The sequence below is a fragment of the Gorilla gorilla genome, chromosome 19 (assembly GCF_029281585.2).
Source record: "Gorilla gorilla gorilla isolate KB3781 chromosome 19, NHGRI_mGorGor1-v2.1_pri, whole genome shotgun sequence".
NCBI lineage: Eukaryota > Metazoa > Chordata > Mammalia > Primates > Hominidae > Gorilla > Gorilla gorilla.
Window position 1 is genome coordinate 19,574,722 of NC_073243.2, and position 14,747 is coordinate 19,589,468.

Below are 14,747 nucleotides of genomic sequence, written 5' to 3' on the forward strand. Positions count from 1 at the left end.
AAGAAGGGGCAGAACTGGGATTTGAGCCTGAGCTTTTCTGACTGTAAAAGTTGTCCTCTGAGCACTGGGTTAATGTGTTAATTTGAGAAAATAGGACTCATTTATTGCCAGGGCATATTGTGGGCCCAAGAAGAAATAGAGCAATTCTCCCCAGGTTACAGAGGAGGGAAGCAAGGCCCAGATTGGTTATGGCCAATGTGGACGCTGCTTTAAGGGCAATAATCATGGTAATATCAAGTGTTCCAAATCCACATCCCATCACACCCCTTCATGGGCCTCACACTCTGGCTGTGCCATCCGTGTGGGCACACACACTTCCCAGACTTTGCACGCGTCCATTTCTTCCACCAAGAGCACCAGTTCCTCTTTTGTGCATCCTGAAATCCTCCTTCTGCAAGACTCAACTCAAAGTCTGCTTCCTCCAAAAGCCTTCCCCTACCACTCTATCCTCACACCAGAATTCATGTTCCCACTTGGGCTCAGCACCTGTTTGGGTCCCATGAGGCACCAAGGTTTATGGGGCCTGTCCACAGACAGGGAGCCCAAAGGGCGGGACCAGAGCCAGAGGGTCCCTGTGTGCAGCCGTGTTCCTGGCTCCCCAAAGCCCCAGCCCTGCCTGTCCCCCAACATGGGAAAGGGCGACTGCTTCTGGGAAGATGACGCCAGCCCAGCCACAAGCAGAGGGGCTAGACCTCTCCTCCTTTCCCAGCTCCATGGCCCTGGGCCCTGTGGCTGCAGACACAGATGCACTTGCACATGTTAACCAGGTTTACTGAGCAGACTGGACTTTGGAAAAGTAAACCAGCCACAACTTGATTGTCCTCACACTAGTTTGGCTGCATCTCCCACCCATGGCCAGAGCGCATTGCTTCTCTAGTCACACACATGAACTAAACAGTCTGGTCCCACTGAAATCAAAACAACTTTAGCCCTGCTTCCAAATAAAGCTTTTTTTTTTTTTGAGACAGAGTCTTGCTCTGTCGCCCAGGCTGGAGTGCAGTGGCACGATCTTGGCTCACTGCAACCAACCTCCACCTCCTGGGTTCAAGTGATTCTCCTGACTCAGCCTCCCAAGTAGCTGGGATTACAGGCCCCTACCACCAAGCCCGGCTAATTTTTTTGTGTATTTTTAGTAGAGATGGGGTTTCACTATGTTGGCCAGGCTGGTCTTGAACTCCTGACCTCGTGATCCACCCACCTCAGCCTCCCAAAGTGCTGAGATTACAGTCGTGAGCCACTGCACCCGGCCTTTTTTTTTTGAGACTGAGTCTCACCCTGTCACCCAGGCTGGAGTGCAGTGGCATGATCTCAGCTCACTGTAACCTCCGTCTCCTGGGTTCAAGCGATTCTCCTGCCTTAGCCTCCCAAGTAGCTGGGATTACATGTGTGAGCCACCACGCCCGGCTAATTTTTGTATTTTTAATAGAGATGGGGTTTCGCCACATTGGCCAGGCTGGTCTCAAACTCCTGGCCTCAGGCGATCCGCCTGTCTCGGCCTCCCAAAGTGCTGGGATTACAGGTGTGAGCCACCATGCCCAGCCCCAAACAAAGCTTCTATCAGGACCAGAAAACTGCCTTGGGAAGAGGCAGGGCTATAGTCCGGTTTTGTTCTCCTTGTTCCATCTTCTACCCCACATCCCTGACATCTCCCCTCCCCTTGCGATTCTGTCCTCTCCAGAGATGAGCAGGCAAGGAAGGATGACTGAGAACAGGCCAAGTATTGCCCGTGTCCGGAGCTGTTTCTGCTGACTGTCAGTGCCCCACATGTGGCAGATGCCCAGAGGCGGGGTGTGGGGGGCACTTTGTGGGCGTTTTGGGGTCTCTGGCCCTGGTTTTTGCTTTGCCCAATTCCTTGATGCAAGGGTTGCCTTTCCAGCCGGGCTGTCTTGCCCAGGTAGGCAACCCTGCAAGGCGCCCCCTCTCATGAGCACCATGTCTCCCTCCGCAGTGTCCATCTGAGCCCTGTAGGATGTCGGGAAGGGAGGCCTCCCCCACTGCCGCCCTCTCCCCTCCCACGACACTGCAGACTACTCCATCTGGCATCCCCACCCACAGACTTCCCTTGGGGGAGTCAGGGCCCAGGGTCCATTCTCCCCGAATGCCAGATGACATGCGTCTGAGTGTCCTAAAGACGTCTTCTGTGCACGCCCCTCAGGCTGTCCTGGTATAGGAGGCTCAGCATTTAGCTAGCGTCCAGCCAGGGAGAAAAGGCCAGCTTCCTTCCTGGCAAGCACTGCCCTCTGTGGGGGGGTGAGTGTCACCTGAAGCCCCTCACTCAGCTTAAGAGTAGAAGTCTTTTTTCTTTATTTATTAACTTTTTTAGAGATGGGGGCTCTCACTATGTTGCTCAGGCTGGTCTTGAACTCCTGGGCTCCAGCAATCCTCTTGCCTCAGCCTCCTGAACAACTGGGACTACAGGCGTGCACCACCACACCCGGCTAATTTTTGTATTTTTAGTAGAAATGGGGTTTTGCCATGTTGCCCAGCCTGGTCTCGAACCCCTGTCCTCAAGTGATCCGCCCATCTCAGCCTCCCAAAGTGCTGGGGTTACAGGCGTGAGCCACCGCGCCTGGTCAAGAGCAGAACTCTTTCAGTAAATCCTCCCCTGAGCATGACTTCCATGCAAGCAGTGGGGGGCCAAGTGGGATCGCTCTGTTCTCTCGCCGAGTCCTGAAGGTGTGCTGGCACCTCTCTTGAGATGTGGGCGCTGCTCATCCCTTGTTATCAGCCTTGGGTCTCTGCAGAAATTCCTGAAGACTAGAAAGTCTTGTCATTCTCTTCTGCACGTGCTCTTATTTAGTCCTCACGACTGACACTTTTGTGGGGAAGGTTTTTTCTTTTCATATTTTATTTTATTTTATTTTTTTGAGACGGAGTCTCTCTCTGTTGCCCAGGCTGGAGTACAGTGGCACGATCTAGACTCACTGCAACCTCTACCTCTCAGGTTCAAGCAATTCTCCTGCCTCAGCCTCCCCAGCAGCTGGGATTATAGGGGCATGCCACTAATTGTTGTGTTTTTTTGTTTTTGTTTTTGTGTTTTTTTTTTTTTTTTTTGAGACAGGGTCTCACTCTGTCGCCCAGGCTGGAATGCAGTGGAGCGATCTCAGCTCACTGCAACCTCTGCCTCCCAGGTTCAAGTGATTCTCCTGTCTCAGCCTCCTGAGTAGCTGGGATTACAGGCCCATGCCACCACAACCAGCTAATTTTTGTATTTTTAGTAGAGATGGTGTTTCACCATTTTGACCAGGCTGGTCTCAAACTCCTGACTTCAAGTGATCTGCCTACCTCGGCCTCCCAAGGTGCTGGGATTACAGGCATGATCCACCACGCCCAGCCTGGAAGGTTTTTTCTTATGCCATTTGACAGGTTGGAAAGCTGAAGCCCGCAGATAGAATCAGGTAAATAGTGGGACAGACAAAACTCCAACACCTGGCTGGGTGCAGTGGCTGACGTCTGGAATCCCAGTATTTTGGGAGGCCAAAGTGAGAGGATCACTTGAGCTCAGGAGTTAGAGACCAGCCTGGACAATGTAGCAAGACCCTGTCTCTACAGAAAATTAAAAAATTAGTTGGACATGGTGGCACATGCCTGTAGTCCCAGCTACTGGGGAGGCTGAGGCTGGAGAATTGTTTGAGCCCGAGTGATAGAGGCTGCAGTGAGCTCTGATCATGCCACTGCACTCCAGCCTGGGTGACAGAGTAGGACCCTGTCTCAAAACAAACAAACAAACAACCAACCTCGAACTTGGCCGTGACGCCTCCAAAGTCTGTGTCCTTCATAGTGCACTGATCCAGAAACAGAGCGGGGCACACCCCAGGCACTAGTAAATCCCTTAATGCTTATTGACCGAGGGAGGGGACCATCACTTCTGGCTGGTGGGAGCTGATGGGGGCTGGTGGGGCCTGACCTCGCAGGAAGGCTGGGGCCCAGGCAGATGGAGGCCCCATCAAAGCTGTCCCTGTACCAGCCAGCTGGGGCTGGGGGCCCCCTGCCAGCCCTGCTTCTGCCACTGTCTTGGTTGGTTCTGGGAGGTGCTCCTTGGCTGTGTTTTGGGGACACAGCTGCCCCCCCCTCACCCCCTGCACCCTGCAGCCTGGCGCATCTCTAGAGCTGGTTGGCTCATCCAGAAATGACACTGCGTCTTGGCAGCCAAAGCCAGCTGGAGAAACTCTTCTTTAGGCCTGCCCTGGGGGTTGGGGCTGAGGGGCAGAAAGGCGGGCAGGGCCAGAGTGCATCCCTCCTCTGGCGCTGGGAAGCTGCTGGGTCTGGCATGGTACCCACCGATGCTGAGCCTCTGCGGCCAGAACTCTAACCCTCCAGAGGTGCTGCCATCCCGCCCCCACCCCTTGGCTCTGTCTGTGCCTCCGTAGAATGCTCGGATGTTCTGACCTGAGATTCAGGCTCCAGTTCTTCCTTCCCAACAACTGTCAGTCACAAAGCCCTTGACCTCTCCCAGGCCTACCCTCCTCTCCATCCTCTCTGCTCTTCCCTGGCTCATGCCTTGCTGTCTTTCTCCAGAACTGTTCTAGAAGCCACCTTCCTGGTCTCCGTGTCTTCCTGCTCACCCACTACAGTCTGTTCTTCTGTTCTTCACACACTGCCAGAGTGAGCTAGCTAGCTTGCTTGCTTTTTCTTTCTTTTCTTTTCTTTCCCTCCCTCCCTCTCTCCCTTCCTCTCCCTCTCTCTCTCCCTCCCTCCCTTTCTTTCTTCTTTCTTTCTTTCCATTTTCTCTCTTTTCTTCTTTCTTTCTTTCCATTTTCTTTCTTTTCTTCTTTCTTTCTTTCTCTTTCTTTCTTTCTTCCCTCCCTCCCTCCCACCCGCCTTCCTTCCTTCCTTCCTCCCTTCCTTCCTTTCCTTCTTTTCTTCGTTCCCTCCTTTCTTTCTTTCTTTTTCTTTCTTTCTTTCTTTCTTTCTTTCTTTCTTTCTTTCTTTCTTTCTTTCTTTCTTTCCTTCCTTCTTTCTTTCTTTTCTTTCTCTTTTCCTTCCCTTCCTTCCTTCCTTCCAGACAGGGTCTCCCTGTGTTGCCCAGGCTGGTCTTGAACTCCTGGCCTCAAGTGATCCTGCCCATGCTGCCTCCCGAGTAGCTGGAATTCAGGCATGTGTCACTGTGCCTGGCTGACAGAGTGAGCTTTCTGACACCACCGCCCTTCCCTGCTCAAAAGCCTCGCATGGCTCCCTGGTGCCTGTGGAACTAGGCCCAGCCCCTTATCCTGGCATTTAAAGCCCCTCATGAACTTCTCCAATAACCTTAGGAGCCTTATTCCTCCACTGAAGTCCTGCCACGTAGGCCCCCTCTTGATTCCCTAGTCATGCCTCCCCTCTCCCTCTCTTTCCCCATCCTCACTCCCTTCTCCATGTGTCCAGAGCGTTCTAGGCCTTCAAGGGCCAGCTTACCACCGTCTCTCTATGGATTCCTCCCTGGTTGCTGGGCCTGACCCTCTCTCCCTTAGTACGCCCAGTGTTGTCTTCCTGGGGTCTCAGTTACGTACATTCTGACTCCTCTCCCAGCCCTGTCTGTGAGTTTAGCAGGGTCCAGGTCTGGTTCTAATCCTTCTCTGCACTCCAGCTTGAAGCACAGTGTTAGGCATGTGGACGGGTGGGTGAGGTAAGTCACTGCTGGCTGAGTGAAGAGTCGAGTGACAAACTGTTTGTATTCATTTGTTTATTCAACCAATATTTATCGATTGTCAATTAAGTGGCATACTAGTTTAAATGCTGTAGATACAGGCAGCTGGGTGCGGTGGTTCATACCTGTAATCCCAGCAATTTGGGAGGCCGAGGCAGGTGGATCACCTGAGGTCAGGAGTTCAAGACCAGCCTGGGCAACACAGCAAAACCCTGTCTCTACTAAAAATACAAAAAATTAGCTGGGCATGGTGGTACGTGCCTGTGGTCTCAGCTACTGGGGAGGCTGAGGCAGGAGAATCGCTTGAACCCAGAAGGTGGAGGTTGCAGTGAGCTGAGATTGCGCCATTGCACTCCAGCCTGGGCGACAGAGCGAGACTCCATCTCTAAATAAATAAATAAATAAATAAACCAATACCGTAGATATAGCAGTGAATAAAACAGATAAAAATGTCTCTGTCCTGAGAGAATTTACATTCTAGTTGGGGGAGATAGATAACAAGCAAGATATAAAAGTATTGTGAATTTTATTGTAAAATTCAGAGTATTTCAGATAATAATAAAGGCTTAGGAGAGAAGTATTGTTGGGAAGGAAATAGGGAGAGTGTGAGTATTGGGAGGAGAGGGTAGCAATTTTTTGTAGGGTGGCCAGAGAGACCTCACTGAGAAGGCAGTTGTTGAATAAAGACCTGTAGGGGGTGAAGTAGTGAATTATGTGGATATTCGGGGGAACAGTGTTCCAGGTAGAGGGAACAGCAACTGTGAAGGCCCTGAGTCAGGAGTGTACCTGATGGGTTTGAATAACAACAAGGCGGCTACTGTGATTAGTGCAGAGAGAGAAGTGGGAGAGGGACGTGAGGACAGAGAGATGATGGGTGCCAGATCATGTAGGATGTTGTGGGCATTGGGTGAGATGGAGTTTTGTTCTAAGAAGTGGGACATCTGGCTTTTGTCTTCCACATCTATTGAAATGATCATGTAGTTTTGTCCTTTATTCAATGTCTACAGTTTATTACATTGACTGATATTTATATGTTTAACCAACCTTGCATTCCTGGGATATGTTTGCCATGGTCATGGTGGGTAATCATTTTTATGTATTGCTGGATTTTTTTTTTTTTTTGAGACAGAGTCTCGCTCTGTGGCCCAGGCTGGAGTGCAGTGGCGTGATCTCGGCTCACTGCAAGCTCTGCCTCCCGGGTTCACACCATTCTCCTGCCTCAGCCTCCCGAGTAGCTGGGACTACAGGCACCCGCTACCACGCCTGGCTAATTTTTTGTATTTTTTTTTTTTTTTAGTAGAGACGGGGTTTCACCGTGTTAGCCAGGATTGTCTCGATCTCCTGACCTTGTGATACACCTGCCTCGGCCTCCGAAAGTGCTGGGATTACAGGTGTGAGCCACCGTGCCTGGCTGAATTGCTGGATTTGAGTTTGTAGTATTTTGTTGAGGATTTTTGCACGTACATTCATAAGAGATATTGGTCTGCAGTTTTCTTGTGGTGTCTTCATCTGGTTTTGGTATCAGGGTAGTGGCCTTGTAATGAGTTGGCAAGTGTTCCTTCCTCTTCTGTTTTTTGGAAGACTTCATGAAGAATTTGTTAATTTATCTTTAAACATTTGGAAGAAGTCACCAGCGAAGCCATCTGGTTCTGGGCTTCTGTTTGTGGAAAGTTTTTTGATTGCTAACTCAATATTTACTTGTTATAGGTCAATTCAAATTTTCTATTTCTTCTTGAGTTGTTTCAGTAGTTTGTATCTTTTCAGGAATTTGTACATTTATTCTAGGTTAATCTAATTTGTTGGCACACAATAGTTTATATTATATAACAGTTCCTTCTAATTCTTTTCATTTCTGTAAGGTGAGCAGTAATGTCCCCCCTTTGATTCCTAATTTTAGTAATTTGAGTCTTTTTTTCTCGGTCAGTTTATCTAAAGGTTTGTGGTTTGTCTATCTTGCTGATTTTTTCAAAGAACCAACTTTTGGTTTCATCAATTTTTCTCAATTTTTTTCTATTATTTGCTTTCTTTTCTTTTCTTTTTTTTTTTTTTTTTTTTTTTTTTGAGACAGGGTCTTGCTTTGTTTCCCACGCTTGAGCTCCTGGCTTCAAGCAATCCTCCTGCCTCAGCCTCCCCAGGCATTAGGATTATAGGAGTGAGCCATCCCATCTGGCTGGCTTGTTCTGAGTAGAATCACTCTGGCTACTCTGTTGAGAATAGACCTGGGGGCAAGGGCAGAAGCAGAGAGGAGTGAGGAGGCTGTTGTTAGAATGCAGGTGAGATGATGCAGTTTGAACCAGAGTGGCAACAATGGGGATTGTGAGAGGCAGTTGGATTACGTATGTATTTTGAAGGTAGAGCTATCAGAATTTCCTCATGAATTCCAGGAGGGGTATGAAAGAAGAGTCAGAGGTGAGTTCCAGGTATTGGCATGAGCAGCTGGAACCGGGGAGGGCCCATTAATTGAGGCAGGAAAGTGAGCAGGAGCAGCAAGTGTTTTGGGGAAGGTCAACAGCTTGGTTTTATACATTCTGAGTTTGTCGGGGGAGGTTGATATCCAAGTGGAGGTGTTAGTAGACAGTTGGATACAGGAGTCGGAAGTCCAGGGGATATGGAATCATCCCTAAAACTTCAAAGGGTGAGAACATTTTTGGGGAGCAAAAGGAGTCAGCATTAGGATGGGTGTCCAGAGGGTGCTGAGGAATTGGCTTCTGTTGGGCTTCAAAATATGATGTCACCTTACTTTCTTCTACTCATCCATCCACCCATTCACCAATCCATCCATCCATCCATCCATCCATCCATCCATCCATCCATCCATCCATCTATCCATCCATCCACCCATCCACGAATCCATCCATCCATCCATCCATCCATCCATCCATCCATCCATCCATCCATCCATCCATCCACCAATCCATCCATCCATCCATCCATCCATCCATCCATCCATCCACCAATCCATCCATCCATCCATCCATCCATCCATCCATCCATCCATCCACCAATCCATCCATCCATCCATCCATCCATCCATCCATCCATCCATCCATCCACCAATCCATCCATCCATCCATCCACCAATCTATCCATCCATCCACCCATCCACCAATCCATCCATCCATCCATCCATCCATCCATCCATCCATCCATCCATCCACCCATCCATCCATCCATCCATCCACCCACCCACCCATACATCCACCAATCTATCCATCCATCCATCCATCCATCCACCAATCTATCCATCCATCCATCCATCCATCCACCAATCCATCCACCCACCCACCCACCAATCCATCCATCCATCCATCCATCCATCCATCCATCCATCCATCCATCCACCAATCCATCCACCCACCCACCCACCAATCCATCCATCCATCCATCCATCCATCCATCCATCCATCCATCCATCCACCAATCTATCCATCCATCCATCCATCCATCCACCAATCCATCCATCCATCCATCCATCCATCCATCCATCTATCCATCCATCCACCAATCTATCCATCCATCCATCCATCCACCAATCCATCCATCTACCAATCCATCCATCCATCCATCCATCCATCCATCCACCAATCTATCCATCCATCCATCCATCCACCAATCCATCCATCCACCAATCTATCCATCCATCCATCCATCCATCCATCCATCCATCCATCCATCCACCAATCTATCCATCCATCCATTCAACCACGCACCCACCCACCCACCCACCCACGAATCCATCCATCCATCCATCCATCCATCCATCCATCCATCCATCCATCCATCCCTTCACTTCTCAGATGGCAGGAACCAAAGTCCTTCCTGCATGATTTCTGCTGTGGAAGGAGTAAGTCCTGGGGAGACAGGCTCCAAACTCTTCTTGGGTGGACATGTGTGCTGGTGTGTGCATGCATCTAATCTGAGTGTGTATATGTTCATTCTTGTGTGTAGACATTAAAATGAATATACTGGCCAGGTGCAGTGGCTCACGCCTGTAATCCCAACACTTTGGGAGGCCAAGGTGGGTGGATCACTTGAGGTCAGGAGTTCAAGACCAGCCTGGCCAACATGGTGAAACCCCGTCTCTATTGGAAATACAGAAATTAGCCAGGCATGGTGGTGGCGCCTGTAATCCCAGCTACTCAGGAGGCTGAGGCAGGAGAATCACTTGAGCTCAGGAGGTGGAGGTTGCAGTGAGCTGAGATTGCGCCACTGCACTCTAGCCTGGGCAACAAAGCAAGACTCTGTCTCAAACAAACAAACAAACAAACAAAAAACCAAACCTGAATATACTAGCCAGGCATGATGACTCATGCCTGTAATCCCAGCACTTTGGGAGGTCAAGGTGGGTGAATCACTTGAGGTCATGAGTTCGAGACCAGCCTGGCCAACATGCTCTCTCCCACGCCCCTGTCCCCACTAAAAATATATTAAAAATTTAGCTGGGCGTGGCGGCATGCGCCTTTAATCCCAGCTACTTTGGAGGCTGAAGTAGGAGAGTCGCTTGAACCCGGGAGGTGGAGGTTGCAGTGAGCCGAAATCGTGCCACTGCACTCCAGCCGGGGCAACAGAGTGAGACTCCATCTCGAAAAAAAAAAAAAAAGAATATACTTGTACATACAATATACATTTAGCATGAACATGCTAAATGTATATTGTATGTACAAATATATCTATTTTAATTTGTATGTGTGTGCATGGTGTGTGTGAGTGTGTCGATGTGTGCTGTTTTGTACACTTATCTGTGCACGAGCATGCACACCCAACTCAGGACATGCAGATAACTGCGTGGGACGTGCCTGTGTGCACATGTGGGCCAGCAGCTAAGTATAGCTTTTCTCCTGCTACTTTTGTGCCCGTAACTGCATTGTGTGGGCAGGATGATTTTTGGTGGCACTGTGTGTCTGTTCCCAGATTTCCTGAAGTAGGGGCCAAATCATGCTGCTTGTTTCATGGAAATGAGCTTTTCTGAGAATATAAAGTCTGGTCTGGGGCCTTCCCTGGGGGAGCCCATGCCCTGTGGCCACGTACAGAAACAGAGGGTTCCATCTCTTCCATCTTTCCAGTCCTCTTGGCAAGGGAAGTGGACTTCTCGGCTGTTAATTAGGGTCCAGACACGCACACAGCAGGTCTTGGCTTATACCACCTTCCTTGGCCTTCTTCCCAGAGCTGCTGCCCTTCAGAAGAGAATAGGTTTGTGCTCAGAGGAGGGACTGCAGCCAAAGCAGGGCCTCCACTGTCACTGACCTGATGGCTGGAGGATGTGGCTGAACGTCGGCTATCCCCCCTTAGGTGGGCTTTGTGGTCAAGGTGGAGGGGCAGGAGTGGGACATGGGAGGGAGCATGCCGTGAGCTGTCTGAAAGACCTGGCCATCATTCCTTCTTTCCTTACCAGTTGTGTGACTTGTGTGACCTAGGGCAAGATCTTGACCTTGCTGAGCCTCGATTTTCTTAGCAAGAAAATGGGAGTGCTACTCTTTACCTCTCGGCTTCATTAAAGAGATAAGCAAACTTTTGAGCCTGTTCTTTTTTATTTTTTTATTTTTTGAGACAGAGTTTTGCTCTTGTTGAGCAGGCTGGAGTGCAGTGGCGCAATCTCGGCTCACTGCAACCTCCGCCTCCCAGGTTCAAGCGATTCTCCTGTCTCAATCTCCTGAGTAGCTGGGATTACACGCATCCACCACTATGCCTGGCTGATTTTTGGTATTTTTAGTAGAGATGGGGTTTCACCATGTTGGCCAGGCTGGTCTCCAACTCCTGACCTCAGGTGATCCACCCGCCTCAGCCTCCCAAAGTGCTGGGATTACAGGCGTGAGCCACCACTCCCGGCTGAGCCTGTTCTAATTACTATGCATATGTAACAAAACTTAATGGCTTAAAACAACAAGAACATTTATTTTGCTCACAAATTTGCAGTTTGGGCCAGGCTTGAGAGCAAGAGGAGATGACATCTCTTTTCCACTTGGTGTTAGCTAGGCTGGATAAGGGTGAGGGGCTGGATCATCAAAGGGGTGGGGCCTGCCTGGCAGTCGATTCAGTTGTTGACTGAGACCTTAGCATTGGCTGGTACACCTGTCTGTGGCCTCTCCGTGTGGTCTGTGCTTCCTCACAGCATGGTGGCCGGGTTAAACAAGGACTAATGTTCTGAGATAGCGGGCCAGGTAGAACTGTGCTGCCTTTTATGACCTACCCTTGAAAGTTACCATGAATGTAACTTGCATTCTCTGCATTCTATTTTTTTTTTTTTTTTTTTTACCTGAGCACAACTTTCTGCTCATATTAGTGGGGCAAAGAAATGGACTCTAGGCCATGCGCAGTGGCTCATGCTTGTGATCCCAGCACTTTGGGAGGCCGAGGCGGGAGGATTACCTGAGATGAGGAGTTCAAGGCCAGCTTAGCCAACATGGCAAAACCCCGAGGCTACAAAAATACAAAAATTAGCCTGGCATGATGGCAGGTGCCTGTAATCCCAGCTACTTGGAAGGCTGATGGGGGAGAATCACTTGAACACAGGAGGCGGAGGTTACAGGGAGGTGGGATCGCCACCAATGTGCTCCAGCCTGGGTGAGGGAGTGAGACTCCATTTCAGAAAAAAAAGAAATGGACTCTATCTTTTGATGAGAGTATCAGTGATCTGAAAGAACTTGTGGAACTGGAAATATTGCAGTGACTGTCTTTGGAAAATGCAATCTCCCATCATGCCCCAGGGTTTCCTTCTCTCCTGTCCCCTGGGCCCTGCCGACATCTGACATTGCATGGGAAAGTGTTTTGTGTGCACAGTGGCGAAGCCCCCCAGGGTGGGTCTCTAGTTCCACGCTGCTCTTTTGGTCTCACGGTGAGAAACCCGGACTCGAGTACTCACCCTCACACCCCTGCTTGGCCTCATGGGCTGAGGGAGCAGGTGTGCTTGAGATCTCAAAGGGCCAAGCCTATGGCCATGGCCAGGTGGCTGAGACGCAGGTCTCCACCAGGAAAAGCAGCAATGTCCACTCACGTATGAAATCTTTCCCCAGCGCCTCCTCTTTCCCAGACGCTGTTCCAGGCACTGGAGTACAGCATGAACAAAGCAGGCAAAAGTATGTGTGTGTAATACAATAAACATGGAAAATCAACACCATAGGCCAGGCACGGTAGCTCATGCCTGTAATCCCAGCACTTTGGAAGGCCGAGGTAGGCAGATCATGAGGTCAGGGGTTTGAGACCAGCCTGGCCAACATAGTGAAACCCTGCCTCTACTAAAAATACAAAACTTAGCCGGGCATGGTGGCACGTGCCTGTAATCCCACCTATTTGGGAGGCTGAGGCAGGAGAACCGCTTGAGCCCAGGAGGCAGAGGTTGCAGTGAGCTGAGATCGCGCCTTTGCACTCTAGCCTGGGTGACAGAACGAGACTCTGTCTCAAAAAAAAAAAAAAAAAAAAAAGGCCAGGCACAGTGGCTCACACCTGTAACCCCAGCATTTTGGGAGGCCGAGGCAGGCAGATCACTTGAGGTTAGGAGTTCGAAACCAGCCTGGCCAACATGGTGAAACCCTGCCTCTACTAAACATACAAAAATTAGCTGGGCATGGTGGTGGTGGGCACCTGTAATCCCAGCTACTCGGGAGGCTGAGGCAGGAGAATCGCTGGAACATGGGAGGCGGAGGTTGCAGTGAGCCGAGATCGCGCCATTGCACTCCAGCCTGGTGACAGAGCAAGACTGCCTCTCAATAAATAAACAAACAAACACCATAGTATGTTAGATGGGGATGAGTTCTCTGGAGAGCAACAGCAGGGAAAGTGGACAAAGAGAGCGACAGGGGTAATGCATGGGGCCAGGGGAGGCCTTGTTGAGATGGAGACACTCCAGAAGCAGGTGTGGGAAGGAGCCATGTGGGTGTGGGGTGGAGCGGGGAAGCGCAGTCCATGCGGAGGGCAGCCTGTGCGGAGGCCCTGAGGGAGAATGCATGGCTAGTGTGTTGGGGAGATGTGGCTGGAACAGGGTCAGCCAGGGAGCAGCAGAGGCGATGAAGTCAGAGGTCACGGTGATGGGGGAGTGAGGGTGCAGATTATGGAGGGTCTTGTACATAGATTCACTCTGGCTTCCCATGTCACTGACATTGGAAGCCACCAGACTGTCCAGCGCAGAGGTGAGAGGATCTGACTTAGGGGTTGTATCCGGAATCTACTGTTGCAAAAAACAATCACCCCAAAACTTCGTGGCTTAAAACAATGCCCAATTATTTCTGATTCTGTGGCCTGGCTGGCTGGTTCCTCTGCTGGTTTACCTGTGTCCGCTCATGTGGCTGCTTTCATCTGGATGATTACTGCACTGGAATGTCCACGCTGACCTTACTCACCTCCGGCTGTCCCCAGGGTCCCCTTCATCCTTCTCCGTGTGGCCGCTCACCCTCCCCTAGGCTAGACCAGCTTCCTTATATGACCATCTCAGGGCAATGTTCTAAGATAGCAAAAGTGGAAGTTGCAAAGTCTGTTAAGCCCCAGGCCAGGAACTTGAAAAGCATCACTTCCACCTGATTTATTTAATTTAATTTAATGAATTCATTTATTTATGACAGAATCTCGCTCTGTCGCCCACGCTGGAGTGCGGTGATGTGATCTCGGCTCACTGCAACCTCTGCCTCCTGAATTCAAGTGATTCTCCTGCCTCAGCCTCCCGAGTAGCTGGGATTACAGGCACCTGCCACCACGCCCGGCTAATTTTTGTGTTTTTAGTAGAGAGGGGGTTTCACCACGTTGGTTGGCCAGGGTGGCCTCGAATTCCTGACCTCAAGTGGTCCACTTGCCTCGGCCTCCCAGAGTGCTGGGATTACAGGTGTGGGCGACGGCGCCTGGCTACTTCCACCTGATTTTATTGGCCAAAGCAAGGTATAAGGCCAGCCCAAGTTTACCATGGCAGGGGACTTCATACAAAGTGTGAATGTCAAGAGGCCCGATTAATTTGGGGCCATTTTGTAGCTTATGGACCATGTGGTTTAACAGGCTCTCTCTGGCTGCCACGTTGAGAACAGAATGAAAGAGGACAGGCTGGGCGTGGAGGCACACACCTGTCATCCTAGCACGTTGGGCAGCTGAGGTGGAAGAATCGCTTGAGCTTAAGCTCAGGAGTTTGAGACCAGCCTGGGCA

General features: G+C 50.2%; 1 protein-coding gene across 1 annotated transcript in view; it reads left to right on the top strand.

The window, feature by feature from the left end:
- The window catches only part of SPNS3 (SPNS lysolipid transporter 3, sphingosine-1-phosphate (putative)), a 54,823-nt gene that overhangs the window by 20,098 nt on the left and 19,978 nt on the right, over nucleotides 1-14,747 (top strand). The gene's annotated exons all lie outside the window — the stretch shown is intronic.